Genomic DNA, 17,592 nt, shown 5'->3' with positions numbered 1-17,592 from the left:
GAGCACAATTGGAAGTGCAAGAAAATGGGCAGCGCTAGTGGCTGGCTGGTAGTGTGGCCGAGCGGTCTAAGGCGCTGGATTTAAACTCCAGTCTCTGACAGAGGCGTGGGTTCGAATCCCACAGCTGCCATTTCTGCTGACCTTCTCCAATCGCGCAGCTGGTTGAAATGCTGTTTCGACCCCTGCTGCGTTTCTGTTTAAAACAGAAGCGAAATGGGTTTGCTTCCCGGGCAATTAATTGTGGTGTGTGAAAGTGCCGAATTTAGCGAAGCGTCTGTGCTGTCATGATCGTGTTCGCCTCCCGCAGCTCTTCTGTTGCTTTACGTTCCAGGCGAGTTGAATTTTAATGGAACCGAATGGAGACTGTTATTTCATCGCTGTTGTGAAACAAAGTACTACGGTGACTCGACTCGTCGTTATTTGGTTTTCTGGCCAATGAAAAAATCGTTCCAATGAATTTCGATGTCATATGTTATTGAATTTCTCCCATTTCCTTCATCTCCGTCCTGGAGACATCGGAAGGGAAAGGTAATCTAGCCGAGACTGTGATTGGTGAAATTCACTTTTTATGGCCCATTCTTATTATGTTCTTTCTTTCTCTCTTTTCAGCATTGTCCGGGAAGTGGTGGTGCACTCAGGCTCCTGTATGTTTGAAAGAGTAGTTTGGAATTGCCCTGTTGTTAGTTGTGAGATTACATTATGGCTCATGCCCCGGACTGTCTCACATTTAGCATTCATGCTCGCTGTGTCTGGAAATACATTTGGTTTGCCAGTTTTGTTTGTGTTCCGTGTTAAATGCTTTCCGTTTTGCGATTCTCTCAATAAATTACGACTGAACAGGGTTTCTGAGGTAACTTCCAGCTGCAAAAATCCTGAACTGAGAATCTGGGAAAATTTCCCAGAGTATGGTCAGTCGGAGCAAAAGTAAGGAAGTCGTTCGTTTCTGCAGCGATTCACAATGCTACCGTTCCCGTGAGCAGTCGAACAGGCTATATGATTGTGCCGCAGACTGCGACGGCAAGCTCCGCTAAAGAGTGATCCTTTAATGCCGGTGTAAGCAACACAACGTTATTAGGGCACACCGCGTGGAAACAGATACTTCGGTGTATCTCGTCCATGCTCAGCACATAGCCAAAATTAAACAAGTCCCATTAAACAACGAGCGATTGGAAACAGAAAGGTGAAAAGTAGAATGGCTTCAACTTTCAGTGCTTGAACAAATCTGCTCTCGTAGTGAAATGTAATGCAACTCCATTTAATTACTGTGCAAAGCATTGTCAAGTTTTTCTCCAACCTGGTTCTGATCATATGCCATTCTGTTTGAGAGTGTAGTTCCCGCCTTCTGATCCTTCCATGAAAAGCAGCACCGCATTTGCATTCCTTGCGCAGGTTTGCCCGGTTCAAAGACAGGGAAGAAGCTGATGCTCTGGTATCACAGCGCACCACGGATTCCTGAACTAGTCTGTCTGTCAAATGTACCCCCAAAGTCGTCTCTGAAAGACCTCATTTGGAAGCTGTCTGTCGTTATTCAACGTACGAGAGTTGGCACCAGAGGTCCTGAATCATGTTTTGGAGCAGTTCGCACGGAAGTGGCTCATTCAATCAGCAACAGCAATGAAAGAAATTACACTCTCAGAGGAACCTCTGGACCTATGCTTTCACAGCGTCGCTAGTATTAAGGTGCGCCCCGAGATCTAAGCCACGTTGGAAGTGAGACGGAGGAATCGACAGAGAGGCTACAGAATGACATCGCATCCATTTGGATTTCTTTAAATCACTGACGAGCAGGAAAATATAAACGGGGAGGGCGAGTGGGGAAGTGAGGCAGTAGCAGCTCTGGTGAAATTCCTTCTTTGTGATTCGCTCAGCAACCAGAGACGTGAAGGTGACTCAGGCGTGAGAGCTCTTCACATCGAGAACAAAAAGCACTCAAGGGCAGTTAGCACCTCTTCCGGAGAGTGGGGTGGGGTGAGCTAATTCCCTTTTGAGTTCTCTGACTATGTTCAGAAACTGCCTTTTAGATTGAGGTGAACAGAGACTGCATTTCTTAAAAGCACCATGGAATTTATCAAACTTTATTGTGTCGCTTCCTTTCGATTCCCACACAGGTTTCCAACTCAGTTGGTATCCATGTGGCTCATATCCAGGTGTGAACATCTCTGCAGCGAATTGCACGGTTAAGGCAAAAAGGCAAGGAAAGTGGCATCTCGAATTGGCTCCGAGGTCAGAGCATCCTCGCAATGTGATCTGTCGTTCTCGGATTGTAATGCTACCTCCGGTTTTAGGGTGGAGAACATTCTTTGGGACTCTTATTCTGCAAGACAGACACAGTGACTGAAACTATGCTGCACGTTATGATTTGGAACACGGGCTGCTCAGCTTTGTGCATTTTCCCTGTAGTCCGGTGTGTTTCATGTTCCGTGTAAACGTGAAAGTTGTCCTGTTTCGAGCAATGGGTGAAATCATTTATCAATGCAAGAATCGAAATTGCAGTCATGTCAAGCAGCTCATGGTAATTTGACCAAATCATAACCGATCGTGTGTTCTCACGCACTCACAGATGCATTTGGAGCTGAAAAGAGTCTGAGAAGATCGACTCAGCTTACCATTGATTTTTGTCTGGATTGATGGGTATCATTATCTGCTGCGAAATTGTCATTGTAGCCGGGCACATCCCAGCAGCTGTGCGAGTCGGAGAGGGATCATGGAACCCTTTTAACGTGACTTTGCATCTGTTGTTTTGCAGGAGCACAATTGGAAGTGCAAGAAAATGGGCAGCGCTAGTGGCTGGCTGGTAGTGTGGCCGAGCGGTCTAAGGCGCTGGATTTAAACTCCAGTCTCTGACAGAGGCGTGGGTTCGAATCCCACAGCTGCCATTTCTGCTGACCTTCTCCAATCGCGCAGCTGGTTGAAATGCTGTTTCGACCCCTGCTGCGTTTCTGTTTAAAACAGAAGCGAAATGGGTTTGCTTCCCGGGCAATTAATTGTGGTGTGTGAAAGTGCCGAATTTAGCGAAGCGTCTGTGCTGTCATGATCGTGTTCGCCTCCCGCAGCTCTTCTGTTGCTTTACGTTCCAGGCGAGTTGAATTTTAATGGAACCGAATGGAGACTGTTATTTCATCGCTGTTGTGAAACAAAGTACTACGGTGACTCGACTCGTCGTTATTTGGTTTTCTGGCCAATGAAAAAATCGTTCCAATGAATTTCGATGTCATATGTTATTGAATTTCTCCCATTTCCTTCATCTCCGTCCTGGAGACATCGGAAGGGAAAGGTAATCTAGCCGAGACTGTGATTGGTGAAATTCACTTTTTATGGCCCATTCTTATTATGTTCTTTCTTTCTCTCTTTTCAGCATTGTCCGGGAAGTGGTGGTGCACTCAGGCTCCTGTATGTTTGAAAGAGTAGTTTGGAATTGCCCTGTTGTTAGTTGTGAGATTACATTATGGCTCATGCCCCGGACTGTCTCACATTTAGCATTCATGCTCGCTGTGTCTGGAAATACATTTGGTTTGCCAGTTTTGTTTGTGTTCCGTGTTAAATGCTTTCCGTTTTGCGATTCTCTCAATAAATTACGACTGAACAGGGTTTCTGAGGTAACTTCCAGCTGCAAAAATCCTGAACTGAGAATCTGGGAAAATTTCCCAGAGTATGGTCAGTCGGAGCAAAAGTAAGGAAGTCGTTCGTTTCTGCAGCGATTCACAATGCTACCGTTCCCGTGAGCAGTCGAACAGGCTATATGATTGTGCCGCAGACTGCGACGGCAAGCTCCGCTAAAGAGTGATCCTTTAATGCCGGTGTAAGCAACACAACGTTATTAGGGCACACCGCGTGGAAACAGATACTTCGGTGTATCTCGTCCATGCTCAGCACATAGCCAAAATTAAACAAGTCCCATTAAACAACGAGCGATTGGAAACAGAAAGGTGAAAAGTAGAATGGCTTCAACTTTCAGTGCTTGAACAAATCTGCTCTCGTAGTGAAATGTAATGCAACTCCATTTAATTACTGTGCAAAGCATTGTCAAGTTTTTCTCCAACCTGGTTCTGATCATATGCCATTCTGTTTGAGAGTGTAGTTCCCGCCTTCTGATCCTTCCATGAAAAGCAGCACCGCATTTGCATTCCTTGCGCAGGTTTGCCCGGTTCAAAGACAGGGAAGAAGCTGATGCTCTGGTATCACAGCGCACCACGGATTCCTGAACTAGTCTGTCTGTCAAATGTACCCCCAAAGTCGTCTCTGAAAGACCTCATTTGGAAGCTGTCTGTCGTTATTCAACGTACGAGAGTTGGCACCAGAGGTCCTGAATCATGTTTTGGAGCAGTTCGCACGGAAGTGGCTCATTCAATCAGCAACAGCAATGAAAGAAATTACACTCTCAGAGGAACCTCTGGACCTATGCTTTCACAGCGTCGCTAGTATTAAGGTGCGCCCCGAGATCTAAGCCACGTTGGAAGTGAGACGGAGGAATCGACAGAGAGGCTACAGAATGACATCGCATCCATTTGGATTTCTTTAAATCACTGACGAGCAGGAAAATGTAAACGGGGAGGGCGAGTGGGGAAGTGAGGCAGTAGCAGCTCTGGTGAAATTCCTTCTTTGTGATTCGCTCAGCAACCAGAGACGTGAAGGTGACTCAGGCGTGAGAGCTCTTCACATCGAGAACAAAAAGCACTCAAGGGCAGTTAGCACCTCTTCCGGAGAGTGGGGTGGGGTGAGCTAATTCCCTTTTGACTTCTCTGACTATGTTCAGAAACTGCTTTTTAGATTGAGGTGAACAGAGACTGCATTTCTTAAAAGCACCATGGAATTTATCAAACTTTATTGTGTCGCTTCCTTTCGATTCCCACACAGGTTTCCAACTCAGTTGGTATCCATGTGGCTCATATCCAGGTGTGAACATCTCTGCAGCGAATTGCACGGTTAAGGCAAAAAGGCAAGGAAAGTGGCATCTCGAATTGGCTCCGAGGTCAGAGCATCCTCGCAATGTGATCTGTCGTTCTCGGATTGTAATGCTACCTCCGGTTTTAGGGTGGAGAACATTCTTTGGGACTCTTATTCTGCAAGACAGACACAGTGACTGAAACTATGCTGCACGTTATGATTTGGAACACGGGCTGCTCAGCTTTGTGCATTTTCCCTGTAGTCCGGTGTGTTTCATGTTCCGTGTAAACGTGAAAGTTGTCCTGTTTCGAGCAATGGGTGAAATCATTTATCAATGCAAGAATCGAAATTGCAGTCATGTCAAGCAGCTCATGGTAATTTGACCAAATCATAACCGATCGTGTGTTCTCACGCACTCACAGATGCATTTGGAGCTGAAAAGAGTCTGAGAAGATCGACTCAGCTTACCATTGATTTTTGTCTGGATTGATGGGTATCATTATCTGCTGCGAAATTGTCATTGTAGCCGGGCACATCCCAGCAGCTGTGCGAGTCGGAGAGGGATCATGGAACCCTTTTAACGTGACTTTGCATCTGTTGTTTTGCAGGAGCACAATTGGAAGTGCAAGAAAATGGGCAGCGCTAGTGGCTGGCTGGTAGTGTGGCCGAGCGGTCTAAGGCGCTGGATTTAAGCTCCAGTCTCTGACAGAGGCGTGGGTTCGAATCCCACCGCTGCCATTTCTGCTGACCTTCTCCCACCGCGCAGCTGGTTGAAATGCTGTTTCGACCCCTGCTGCGTTTCTGTTTAAAACAGAAGCGAAATGGGTTTGCTTCCCGGGCAATGAATTGTGGTGTGTGAAAGTGCCGAATTTGGCGAAGCGTCTGTGCTGTCATGATCGTGTTCGCCTCCCGCAGCTCTTCTGTTGCTTTACGTTCCAGGCGAGTTGAATTTTAATGGAACCGAATGGAGACTGTTATTTCATCGCTGTTGTGAAACAAAGTACTACGGTGACTCGACTCGTCGTTATTTGGTTTTCTGGCCAATGAAAAAATCGTTCCAATGAATTTCGATGTCATATGTTATTGAATTTCTCCCATTTCCTTCATCTCCGTCCTGGAGACATCGGAAGGGAAAGGTAATCTAGCCGAGACTGTGATTGGTGAAATTCACTTTTTATGGCCCATTCTTATTATGTTCTTTCTTTCTCTCTTTTCAGCATTGTCCGGGAAGTGGTGGTGCACTCAGGCTCCTGTATGTTTGAAAGAGTAGTTTGGAATTGCCCTGTTGTTAGTTGTGAGATTACATTATGGCTCATGCCCCGGACTGTCTCACATTTAGCATTCATGCTCGCTGTGTCTGGAAATACATTTGGTTTGCCAGTTTTGTTTGTGTTCCGTGTTAAATGCTTTCCGTTTTGCGATTCTCTCAATAAATTACGAGTTAACAGGGTTTCTGAGGTAACTTCCAGCTGCAAAAATCCTGAACTGAGAATCTGGGAAAATTTCCCAGAGTATGGTCAGTCGGAGCAAAAGTAAGGAAGTCGTTCGTTTCTGCAGCGATTCACAATGCTACCGTTCCCGTGAGCAGTCGAACAGGCTATATGATTGTGCCGCAGACTGCGACGGCAAGCTCCGCTAAAGAGTGATCCTTTAATGCCGGTTTAAGCAACACAACGTTATTAGGGCACACCGCGTGGAAACAGATACTTCGGTGTATCTCGTCCATGCTCAGCACATAGCCAAAATTAAACAAGTCCCATTAAACAACGAGCGATTGGAAACAGAAAGGTGAAAAGTAGAATGGCTTCAACTTTCAGTGCTTGAACAAATCTGCTCTCGTAGTGAAATGTAATGCAACTCCATTTAATTACTGTGCAAAGCATTGTCAAGTTTTTCTCCAACCTGGTTCTGATCATATGCCATTCTGTTTGAGAGTGTAGTTCCCGCCTTCTGATCCTTCCATGAAAAGCAGCACCGCATTTGCATTCCTTGCGCAGGTTTGCCCGGTTCAAAGACAGGGAAGAAGCTGATGCTCTGGTATCACAGCGCACCACGGATTCCTGAACTAGTCTGTCTGTCAAATGTACCCCCAAAGTCGTCTCTGAAAGACCTCATTTGGAAGCTGTCTGTCGTTATTCAACGTACGAGAGTTGGCACCAGAGGTCCTGAATCATGTTTTGGAGCAGTTCGCACGGAAGTGGCTCATTCAATCAGCAACAGCAATGAAAGAAATTACACTCTCAGAGGAACCTCTGGACCTATGCTTTCACAGCGTCGCTAGTATTAAGGTGCGCCCCGAGATCTAAGCCACGTTGGAAGTGAGACGGAGGAATCGACAGAGAGGCTACAGAATGACATCGCATCCATTTGGATTTCTTTAAATCACTGACGAGCAGGAAAATGTAAACGGGGAGGGCGAGTGGGGAAGTGAGGCAGTAGCAGCTCTGGTGAAATTCCTTCTTTGTGATTCGCTCAGCAACCAGAGACGTGAAGGTGACTCAGGCGTGAGAGCTCTTCACATCGAGAACAAAAAGCACTCAAGGGCAGTTAGCACCTCTTCCGGAGAGTGGGGTGGGGTGAGCTAATTCCCTTTTGACTTCTCTGACTATGTTCAGAAACTGCCTTTTAGATTGAGGTGAACAGAGACTGCATTTCTTAAAAGCACCATGGAATTTATCAAACTTTATTGTGTCGCTTCCTTTCGATTCCCACACAGGTTTCCAACTCAGTTGGTATCCATGTGGCTCATATCCAGGTGTGAACATCTCTGCAGCGAATTGCACGGTTAAGGCAAAAAGGCAAGGAAAGTGGCATCTCGAATTGGCTCCGAGGTCAGAGCATCCTCGCAATGTGATCTGTCGTTCTCGGATTGTAATGCTACCTCCGGTTTTAGGGTGGAGAACATTCTTTGGGACTCTTATTCTGCAAGACAGACACAGTGACTGAAACTATGCTGCACGTTATGATTTGGAACACGGGCTGCTCAGCTTTGTGCATTTTCCCTGTAGTCCGGTGTGTTTCATGTTCCGTGTAAACGTGAAAGTTGTCCTGTTTCGAGCAATGGGTGAAATCATTTATCAATGCAAGAATCGAAATTGCAGTCATGTCAAGCAGCTCATGGTAATTTGACCAAATCATAACCGATCGTGTGTTCTCACGCACTCACAGATGCATTTGGAGCTGAAAAGAGTCTGAGAAGATCGACTCAGCTTTCCATTGATTTTTGTCTGGATTGATGGGTATCATTATCTGCTGCGAAATTGTCATTGTAGCCGGGCACATCCCAGCAGCTGTGCGAGTCGGAGAGGGATCATGGAACCCTTTTAACGTGACTTTGCATCTGTTGTTTTGCAGGAGCACAATTGGAAGTGCAAGAAAATTGGCAGCGCTAGTGGTTGGCTGGTAGTGTGGCCGAGCGCTCTAAGGCGCGGGATTTAAGCTCCAGTCTCTGACAGAGGCGTGGGTTCGAATCCCACCGCTGCCATTTCTGCTGACCTTCTCCAATCGCGCAGCTGGTTGAAATGCTGTTTCGACCCCTGCTGCGTTTCTGTTTAAAACAGAAGCGAAATGGGTTTGCTTCCCGGGCAATTAATTGTGGTGTGTGAAAGTGCCGAATTTGGCGAAGCGTCTGTGCTGTCATGATCGTGTTCGCCTCCCGCAGCTCTTCTGTTGCTTTACGTTCCAGGCGAGTTGAATTTTAATGGAATCGAATGGAGACTGTTATTTCATCGCTGTTGTGAAACAAAGTACTACGGTGACTCGACTCGTCGTTATTTGGTTTTCTGGCCAATGAAAAAATCGTTCCAATGAATTTCGATGTCATATGTTATTGAATTTCTCCCATTTCCTTCATCTCCGTCCTGGAGACATCGGAAGGGAAAGGTAATCTAGCCGAGACTGTGATTGGTGAAATTCACTTTTTATGGCCCATTCTTATTATGTTCTTTCTTTCTCTCTTTTCAGCATTGTCCGGGAAGTGGTGGTGCACTCAGGCTCCTGTATGTTTGAAAGAGTAGTTTGGAATTGCCCTGTTGTTAGTTGTGAGATTACTTTATGGCTCATGCCCCGGACTGTCTCACATTTAGCATTCATGCTCGCTGTGTCTGGAAATACATTTGGTTTGCCAGTTTTGTTTGTGTTCCGTGTTAAATGCTTTCCGTTTTGCGATTCTCTCAATAAATTACGAGTTAACAGGGTTTCTGAGGTAACTTCCAGCTGCAAAAATCCTGAACTGAGAATCTGGGAAAATTTCCCAGAGTATGGTCAGTCGGAGCAAAAGTAAGGAAGTCGTTCGTTTCTGCAGCGATTCACAATGCTACCGTTCCCGTGAGCAGTCGAACAGGCTATATGATTGTGCCGCAGACTGCGACGGCAAGCTCCGCTAAAGAGTGATCCTTTAATGCCGGTGTAAGCAACACAACGTTATTAGGGCACACCGCGTGGAAACAGATACTTCGGTGTATCTCGTCCATGCTCAGCACATAGCCAAAATTAAACAAGTCCCATTAAACAACGAGCGATTGGAAACAGAAAGGTGAAAAGTAGAATGGCTTCAACTTTCAGTGCTTGAACAAATCTGCTCTCGTAGTGAAATGTAATGCAACTCCATTTAATTACTGTGCAAAGCATTGTCAAGTTTTTCTCCAACCTGGTTCTGATCATATGCCATTCTGTTTGAGAGTGTAGTTCCCGCCTTCTGATCCTTCCATGAAAAGCAGCACCGCATTTGCATTCCTTGCGCAGGTTTGCCCGGTTCAAAGACAGGGAAGAAGCTGATGCTCTGGTATCACAGCGCACCACGGATTCCTGAACTAGTCTGTCTGTCAAATGTACCCCCAAAGTCGTCTCTGAAAGACCTCATTTGGAAGCTGTCTGTCGTTATTCAACGTACGAGAGTTGGCACCAGAGGTCCTGAATCATGTTTTGGAGCAGTTCGCACGGAAGTGGCTCATTCAATCAGCAACAGCAATGAAAGAAATTACACTCTCAGAGGAACCTCTGGACCTATGCTTTCACAGCGTCGCTAGTATTAAGGTGCGCCCCGAGATCTAAGCCACGTTGGAAGTGAGACGGAGGAATCGACAGAGAGGCTACAGAATGACATCGCATCCATTTGGATTTCTTTAAATCACTGACGAGCAGGAAAATGTAAACGGGGAGGGCGAGTGGGGAAGTGAGGCAGTAGCAGCTCTGGTGAAATTCCTTCTTTGTGATTCGCTCAGCAACCAGAGACGTGAAGGTGACTCAGGCGTGAGAGCTCTTCACATCGAGAACAAAAAGCACTCAAGGGCAGTTAGCACCTCTTCCGGAGAGTGGGGTGGGGTGAGCTAATTCCCTTTTGACTTCTCTGACTATGTTCAGAAACTGCCTTTTAGATTGAGGTGAACAGAGACTGCATTTCTTAAAAGCACCATGGAATTTATCAAACTTTATTGTGTCGCTTCCTTTCGATTCCCACACAGGTTTCCAACTCAGTTGGTATCCATGTGGCTCATATCCAGGTGTGAACATCTCTGCAGCGAATTGCACGGTTAAGGCAAAAAGGCAAGGAAAGTGGCATCTCGAATTGGCTCCGAGGTCAGAGCATCCTCGCAATGTGATCTGTCGTTCTCGGATTGTAATGCTACCTCCGGTTTTAGGGTGGAGAACATTCTTTGGGACTCTTATTCTGCAAGACAGACACAGTGACTGAAACTATGCTGCACGTTATGATTTGGAACACGGGCTGCTCAGCTTTGTGCATTTTCCCTGTAGTCCGGTGTGTTTCATGTTCCGTGTAAACGTGAAAGTTGTCCTGTTTCGAGCAATGGGTGAAATCATTTATCAATGCAAGAATCGAAATTGCAGTCATGTCAAGCAGCTCATGGTAATTTGACCAAATCATAACCGATCGTGTGTTCTCACGCACTCACAGATGCATTTGGAGCTGAAAAGAGTCTGAGAAGATCGACTCAGCTTACCATTGATTTTTGTCTGGATTGATGGGTATCATTATCTGCTGCGAAATTGTCATTGTAGCCGGGCACATCCCAGCAGCTGTGCGAGTCGGAGAGGGATCATGGAACCCTTTTAACGTGACTTTGCATCTGTTGTTTTGCAGGAGCACAATTGGAAGTGCAAGAAAATGGGCAGCGCTAGTGGCTGGCTGGTAGTGTGGCCGAGCGGTCTAAGGCGCTGGATTTAAGCTCCAGTCTCTGACAGAGGCGTGGGTTCGAATCCCACCGCTGCCAATTCTGCTGACCTTCTCCAATCGCGGAGCTGGTTGAAATGCTGTTTCGACCCCTGCTGCGTTTCTGTTTAAAACAGAAGCGAAATGGGTTTGCTTCCCGGGCAATTAATCGTGGTGTGTGAAAGTGCCGAATTTAGCGAAGCGTCTGTGCTGTCATGATCGTGTTCGCCTCCCGCAGCTCTTCTGTTGCTTTACGTTCCAGGCGAGTTGAATTTTAATGGAATCGAATGGAGACTGTTATTTCATCGCTGTTGTGAAACAAAGTACTACGGTGACTCGACTCGTCGTTATTTGGTTTTCTGGCCAATGAAAAAATCGTTCCAATGAATTTCGATGTCATATGTTATTGAATTTCTCCCATTTCCTTCATCTCCGTCCTGGAGACATCGGAAGGGAAAGGTAATCTAGCCGAGACTGTGATTGGTGAAATTCACTTTTTATGGCCCATTCTTATTATGTTCTTTCTTTCTCTCTTTTCAGCATTGTCCGGGAAGTGGTGGTGCACTCAGGCTCCTGTATGTTTGAAAGAGTAGTTTGGAATTGCCCTGTTGTTAGTTGTGAGATTACTTTATGGCTCATGCCCCGGACTGTCTCACATTTAGCATTCATGCTCGCTGTGTCTGGAAATACATTTGGTTTGCCAGTTTTGTTTGTGTTCCGTGTTAAATGCTTTCCGTTTTGCGATTCTCTCAATAAATTACGAGTTAACAGGGTTTCTGAGGTAACTTCCAGCTGCAAAAATCCTGAACTGAGAATCTGGGAAAATTTCCCAGAGTATGGTCAGTCGGAGCAAAAGTAAGGAAGTCGTTCGTTTCTGCAGCGATTCACAATGCTACCGTTCCCGTGAGCAGTCGAACAGGCTATATGATTGTGCCGCAGACTGCGACGGCAAGCTCCGCTAAAGAGTGATCCTTTAATGCCGGTGTAAGCAACACAACGTTATTAGGGCACACCGCGTGGAAACAGATACTTCGGTGTATCTCGTCCATGCTCAGCACATAGCCAAAATTAAACAAGTCCCATTAAACAACGAGCGATTGGAAACAGAAAGGTGAAAAGTAGAATGGCTTCAACTTTCAGTGCTTGAACAAATCTGCTCTCGTAGTGAAATGTAATGCAACTCCATTTAATTACTGTGCAAAGCATTGTCAAGTTTTTCTCCAACCTGGTTCTGATCATATGCCATTCTGTTTGAGAGTGTAGTTCCCGCCTTCTGATCCTTCCATGAAAAGCAGCACCGCATTTGCATTCCTTGCGCAGGTTTGCCCGGTTCAAAGACAGGGAAGAAGCTGATGCTCTGGTATCACAGCGCACCACGGATTCCTGAACTAGTCTGTCTGTCAAATGTACCCCCAAAGTCGTCTCTGAAAGACCTCATTTGGAAGCTGTCTGTCGTTATTCAACGTACGAGAGTTGGCACCAGAGGTCCTGAATCATGTTTTGGAGCAGTTCGCACGGAAGTGGCTCATTCAATCAGCAACAGCAATGAAAGAAATTACACTCTCAGAGGAACCTCTGGACCTATGCTTTCACAGCGTCGCTAGTATTAAGGTGCGCCCCGAGATCTAAGCCACGTTGGAAGTGAGACGGAGGAATCGACAGAGAGGCTACAGAATGACATCGCATCCATTTGGATTTCTTTAAATCACTGACGAGCAGGAAAATGTAAACGGGGAGGGCGAGTGGGGAAGTGAGGCAGTAGCAGCTCTGGTGAAATTCCTTCTTTGTGATTCGCTCAGCAACCAGAGACGTGAAGGTGACTCAGGCGTGAGAGCTCTTCACATCGAGAACAAAAAGCACTCAAGGGCAGTTAGCACCTCTTCCGGAGAGTGGGGTGGGGTGAGCTAATTCCCTTTTGACTTCTCTGACTATGTTCAGAAACTGCTTTTTAGATTGAGGTGAACAGAGACTGCATTTCTTAAAAGCACCATGGAATTTATCAAACTTTATTGTGTCGCTTCCTTTCGATTCCCACACAGGTTTCCAACTCAGTTGGTATCCATGTGGCTCATATCCAGGTGTGAACATCTCTGCAGCGAATTGCACGGTTAAGGCAAAAAGGCAAGGAAAGTGGCATCTCGAATTGGCTCCGAGGTCAGAGCATCCTCGCAATGTGATCTGTCGTTCTCGGATTGTAATGCTACCTCCGGTTTTAGGGTGGAGAACATTCTTTGGGACTCTTATTCTGCAAGACAGACACAGTGACTGAAACTATGCTGCACGTTATGATTTGGAACACGGGCTGCTCAGCTTTGTGCATTTTCCCTGTAGTCCGGTGTGTTTCATGTTCCGTGTAAACGTGAAAGTTGTCCTGTTTCGAGCAATGGGTGAAATCATTTATCAATGCAAGAATCGAAATTGCAGTCATGTCAAGCAGCTCATGGTAATTTGACCAAATCATAACCGATCGTGTGTTCTCACGCACTCACAGATGCATTTGGAGCTGAAAAGAGTCTGAGAAGATCGACTCAGCTTACCATTGATTTTTGTCTGGATTGATGGGTATCATTATCTGCTGCGAAATTGTCATTGTAGCCGGGCACATCCCAGCAGCTGTGCGAGTCGGAGAGGGATCATGGAACCCTTTTAACGTGACTTTGCATCTGTTGTTTTGCAGGAGCACAATTGGAAGTGCAAGAAAATGGGCAGCGCGAGTGGCTGGCTGGTAGTGTGGCCGAGCGGTCTAAGGCGCTGGATTTAAGCTCCAGTCTCTGACAGAGGCGTGGGTTCGAATCCCACCGCTGCCATTTCTGCTGACCTTCTCCAATCGCGCAGCTGGTTGAAATGCTGTTTCGACCCCTGCTGCGTTTCTGTTTAAAACAGAAGCGAAATGGGTTTGCTTCCCGGGCAATTAATTGTGGTGTGTGAAAGTGCCGAATTTGGCGAAGCGTCTGTGCTGTCATGATCGTGTTCGCCTCCCGCAGCTCTTCTGTTGCTTTACGTTCCAGGCGAGTTGAATTTTAATGGAATCGAATGGAGACTGTTATTTCATCGCTGTTGTGAAACAAAGTACTACGGTGACTCGACTCGTCGTTATTTGGTTTTCTGGCCAATGAAAAAATCGTTCCAATGAATTTCGATGTCATATGTTATTGAATTTCTCCCATTTCCTTCATCTCCGTCCTGGAGACATCGGAAGGGAAAGGTAATCTAGCCGAGACTGTGATTGGTGAAATTCACTTTTTATGGCCCATTCTTATTATGTTCTTTCTTTCTCTCTTTTCAGCATTGTCCGGGAAGTGGTGGTGCACTCAGGCTCCTGTATGTTTGAAAGAGTAGTTTGGAATTGCCCTGTTGTTAGTTGTGAGATTACATTATGGCTCATGCCCCGGACTGTCTCACATTTAGCATTCATGCTCGCTGTGTCTGGAAATACATTTGGTTTGCCAGTTTTGTTTGTGTTCCGTGTTAAATGCTTTCCGTTTTGCGATTCTCTCAATAAATTACGAGTTAACAGGGTTTCTGAGGTAACTTCCAGCTGCAAAAATCCTGAACTGAGAATCTGGGAAAATTTCCCAGAGTATGGTCAGTCGGAGCAAAAGTAAGGAAGTCGTTCGTTTCTGCAGCGATTCACAATGCTACCGTTCCCGTGAGCAGTCGAACAGGCTATATGATTGTGCCGCAGACTGCGACGGCAAGCTCCGCTAAAGAGTGATCCTTTAATGCCGGTTTAAGCAACACAACGTTATTAGGGCACACCGCGTGGAAACAGATACTTCGGTGTATCTCGTCCATGCTCAGCACATAGCCAAAATTAAACAAGTCCCATTAAACAACGAGCGATTGGAAACAGAAAGGTGAAAAGTAGAATGGCTTCAACTTTCAGTGCTTGAACAAATCTGCTCTCGTAGTGAAATGTAATGCAACTCCATTTAATTACTGTGCAAAGCATTGTCAAGTTTTTCTCCAACCTGGTTCTGATCATATGCCATTCTGTTTGAGAGTGTAGTTCCCGCCTTCTGATCCTTCCATGAAAAGCAGCACCGCATTTGCATTCCTTGCGCAGGTTTGCCCGGTTCAAAGACAGGGAAGAAGCTGATGCTCTGGTATCACAGCGCACCACGGATTCCTGAACTAGTCTGTCTGTCAAATGTACCCCCAAAGTCGTCTCTGAAAGACCTCATTTGGAAGCTGTCTGTCGTTATTCAACGTACGAGAGTTGGCACCAGAGGTCCTGAATCATGTTTTGGAGCAGTTCGCACGGAAGTGGCTCATTCAATCAGCAACAGCAATGAAAGAAATTACACTCTCAGAGGAACCTCTGGACCTATGCTTTCACAGCGTCGCTAGTATTAAGGTGCGCCCCGAGATCTAAGCCACGTTGGAAGTGAGACGGAGGAATCGACAGAGAGGCTACAGAATGACATCGCATCCATTTGGATTTCTTTAAATCACTGACGAGCAGGAAAATGTAAACGGGGAGGGCGAGTGGGGAAGTGAGGCAGTAGCAGCTCTGGTGAAATTCCTTCTTTGTGATTCGCTCAGCAACCAGAGACGTGAAGGTGACTCAGGCGTGAGAGCTCTTCACATCGAGAACAAAAAGCACTCAAGGGCAGTTAGCACCTCTTCCGGAGAGTGGGGTGGGGTGAGCTAATTCCCTTTTGACTTCTCTGACTATGTTCAGAAACTGCCTTTTAGATTGAGGTGAACAGAGACTGCATTTCTTAAAAGCACCATGGAATTTATCAAACTTTATTGTGTTGCTTCCTTTCGATTCCCACACAGGTTTCCAACTCAGTTGGTATCCATGTGGCTCATATCCAGGTGTGAACATCTCTGCAGCGAATTGCACGGTTAAGGCAAAAAGGCAAGGAAAGTGGCATCTCGAATTGGCTCCGAGGTCAGAGCATCCTCGCAATGTGATCTGTCGTTCTCGGATTGTAATGCTACCTCCGGTTTTAGGGTGGAGAACATTCTTTGGGACTCTTATTCTGCAAGACAGACACAGTGACTGAAACTATGCTGCACGTTATGATTTGGAACACGGGCTGCTCAGCTTTGTGCATTTTCCCTGTAGTCCGGTGTGTTTCATGTTCCGTGTAAACGTGAAAGTTGTCCTGTTTCGAGCAATGGGTGAAATCATTTATCAATGCAAGAATCGAAATTGCAGTCATGTCAAGCAGCTCATGGTAATTTGACCAAATCATAACCGATCGTGTGTTCTCACGCACTCACAGATGCATTTGGAGCTGAAAAGAGTCTGAGAAGATCGACTCAGCTTACCATTGATTTTTGTCTGGATTGATGGGTATCATTATCTGCTGCGAAATTGTCATTGTAGCCGGGCACATCCCAGCAGCTGTGCGAGTCGGAGAGGGATCATGGAACCCTTTTAACGTGACTTTGCATCTGTTGTTTTGCAGGAGCACAATTGGAAGTGCAAGAAAATGGGCAGCGCTAGTGGCTGGCTGGTAGTGTGGCCGAGCGGTCTAAGGCGCTGGATTTAAACTCCAGTCTCTGACAGAGGCGTGGGTTCGAATCCCACAGCTGCCATTTCTGCTGACCTTCTCCAATCGCGCAGCTGGTTGAAATGCTGTTTCGACCCCTGCTGCGTTTCTGTTTAAAACAGAAGCGAAATGGGTTTGCTTCCCGGGCAATTAATTGTGGTGTGTGAAAGTGCCGAATTTAGCGAAGCGTCTGTGCTGTCATGATCGTGTTCGCCTCCCGCAGCTCTTCTGTTGCTTTACGTTCCAGGCGAGTTGAATTTTAATGGAACCGAATGGAGACTGTTATTTCATCGCTGTTGTGAAACAAAGTACTACGGTGACTCGACTCGTCGTTATTTGGTTTTCTGGCCAATGAAAAAATCGTTCCAATGAATTTCGATGTCATATGTTATTGAATTTCTCCCATTTCCTTCATCTCCGTCCTGGAGACATCGGAAGGGAAAGGTAATCTAGCCGAGACTGTGATTGGTGAAATTCACTTTTTATGGCCCATTCTTATTATGTTCTTTCTTTCTCTCTTTTCAGCATTGTCCAGGAAGTGGTGGTGCACTCAGGCTCCTGTATGTTTGAAAGAGTAGTTTGGAATTGCCCTGTTGTTAGTTGTGAGATTACATTATGGCTCATGCCCCGGACTGTCTCACATTTAGCATTCATGCTCGCTGTGTCTGGAAATACATTTGGTTTGCCAGTTTTGTTTGTGTTCCGTGTTAAATGCTTTCCGTTTTGCGATTCTCTCAATAAATTACGACTGAACAGGGTTTCTGAGGTAACTTCCAGCTGCAAAAATCCTGAACTGAGAATCTGGGAAAATTTCCCAGAGTATGGTCAGTCGGAGCAAAAGTAAGGAAGTCGTTCGTTTCTGCAGCGATTCACAATGCTACCGTTCCCGTGAGCAGTCGAACAGGCTATATGATTGTGCCGCAGACTGCGACGGCAAGCTCCGCTAAAGAGTGATCCTTTAATGCCGGTGTAAGCAACACAACGTTATTAGGGCACACCGCGTGGAAACAGATACTTCGGTGTATCTCGTCC

General features: G+C 46.1%; 6 non-coding genes across 6 annotated transcripts; all 6 read left to right on the top strand.

Annotated features, from left to right (window-relative positions):
- The first annotated feature begins 47 nt into the window (after positions 1 to 47).
- On the top strand, positions 48 to 130 carry trnal-uaa (transfer RNA leucine (anticodon UAA)). Its single transcript has one exon. It is a non-coding gene; the product is annotated as a tRNA-Leu (tRNA).
- A 2,663-nt stretch (positions 131 to 2,793) lies between these two features.
- Positions 2,794 to 2,876, top strand: trnal-uaa (transfer RNA leucine (anticodon UAA)). The gene has a single exon. It is a non-coding gene; the product is annotated as a tRNA-Leu (tRNA).
- A 2,663-nt stretch (positions 2,877 to 5,539) lies between these two features.
- Positions 5,540 to 5,622, top strand: trnal-uaa (transfer RNA leucine (anticodon UAA)). The gene has a single exon. It is a non-coding gene; the product is annotated as a tRNA-Leu (tRNA).
- A 5,409-nt stretch (positions 5,623 to 11,031) lies between these two features.
- On the top strand, positions 11,032 to 11,114 carry trnal-uaa (transfer RNA leucine (anticodon UAA)). The gene has a single exon. It is a non-coding gene; the product is annotated as a tRNA-Leu (tRNA).
- A 2,663-nt stretch (positions 11,115 to 13,777) lies between these two features.
- On the top strand, positions 13,778 to 13,860 carry trnal-uaa (transfer RNA leucine (anticodon UAA)). The gene has a single exon. It is a non-coding gene; the product is annotated as a tRNA-Leu (tRNA).
- Positions 13,861 to 16,523: 2,663 nt separating this feature from the next.
- Positions 16,524 to 16,606, top strand: trnal-uaa (transfer RNA leucine (anticodon UAA)). The gene has a single exon. It is a non-coding gene; the product is annotated as a tRNA-Leu (tRNA).
- Positions 16,607 to 17,592: the final 986 nt, after the last annotated feature.

The sequence above is a fragment of the Chiloscyllium punctatum genome, chromosome 41 (assembly GCF_047496795.1).
Source record: "Chiloscyllium punctatum isolate Juve2018m chromosome 41, sChiPun1.3, whole genome shotgun sequence".
Taxonomy (NCBI): Eukaryota; Metazoa; Chordata; class Chondrichthyes; order Orectolobiformes; family Hemiscylliidae; genus Chiloscyllium; species Chiloscyllium punctatum.
Note: the sequence above shows the minus strand (reverse complement) of the source record. Positions and strands in the feature narration are given on the sequence as shown.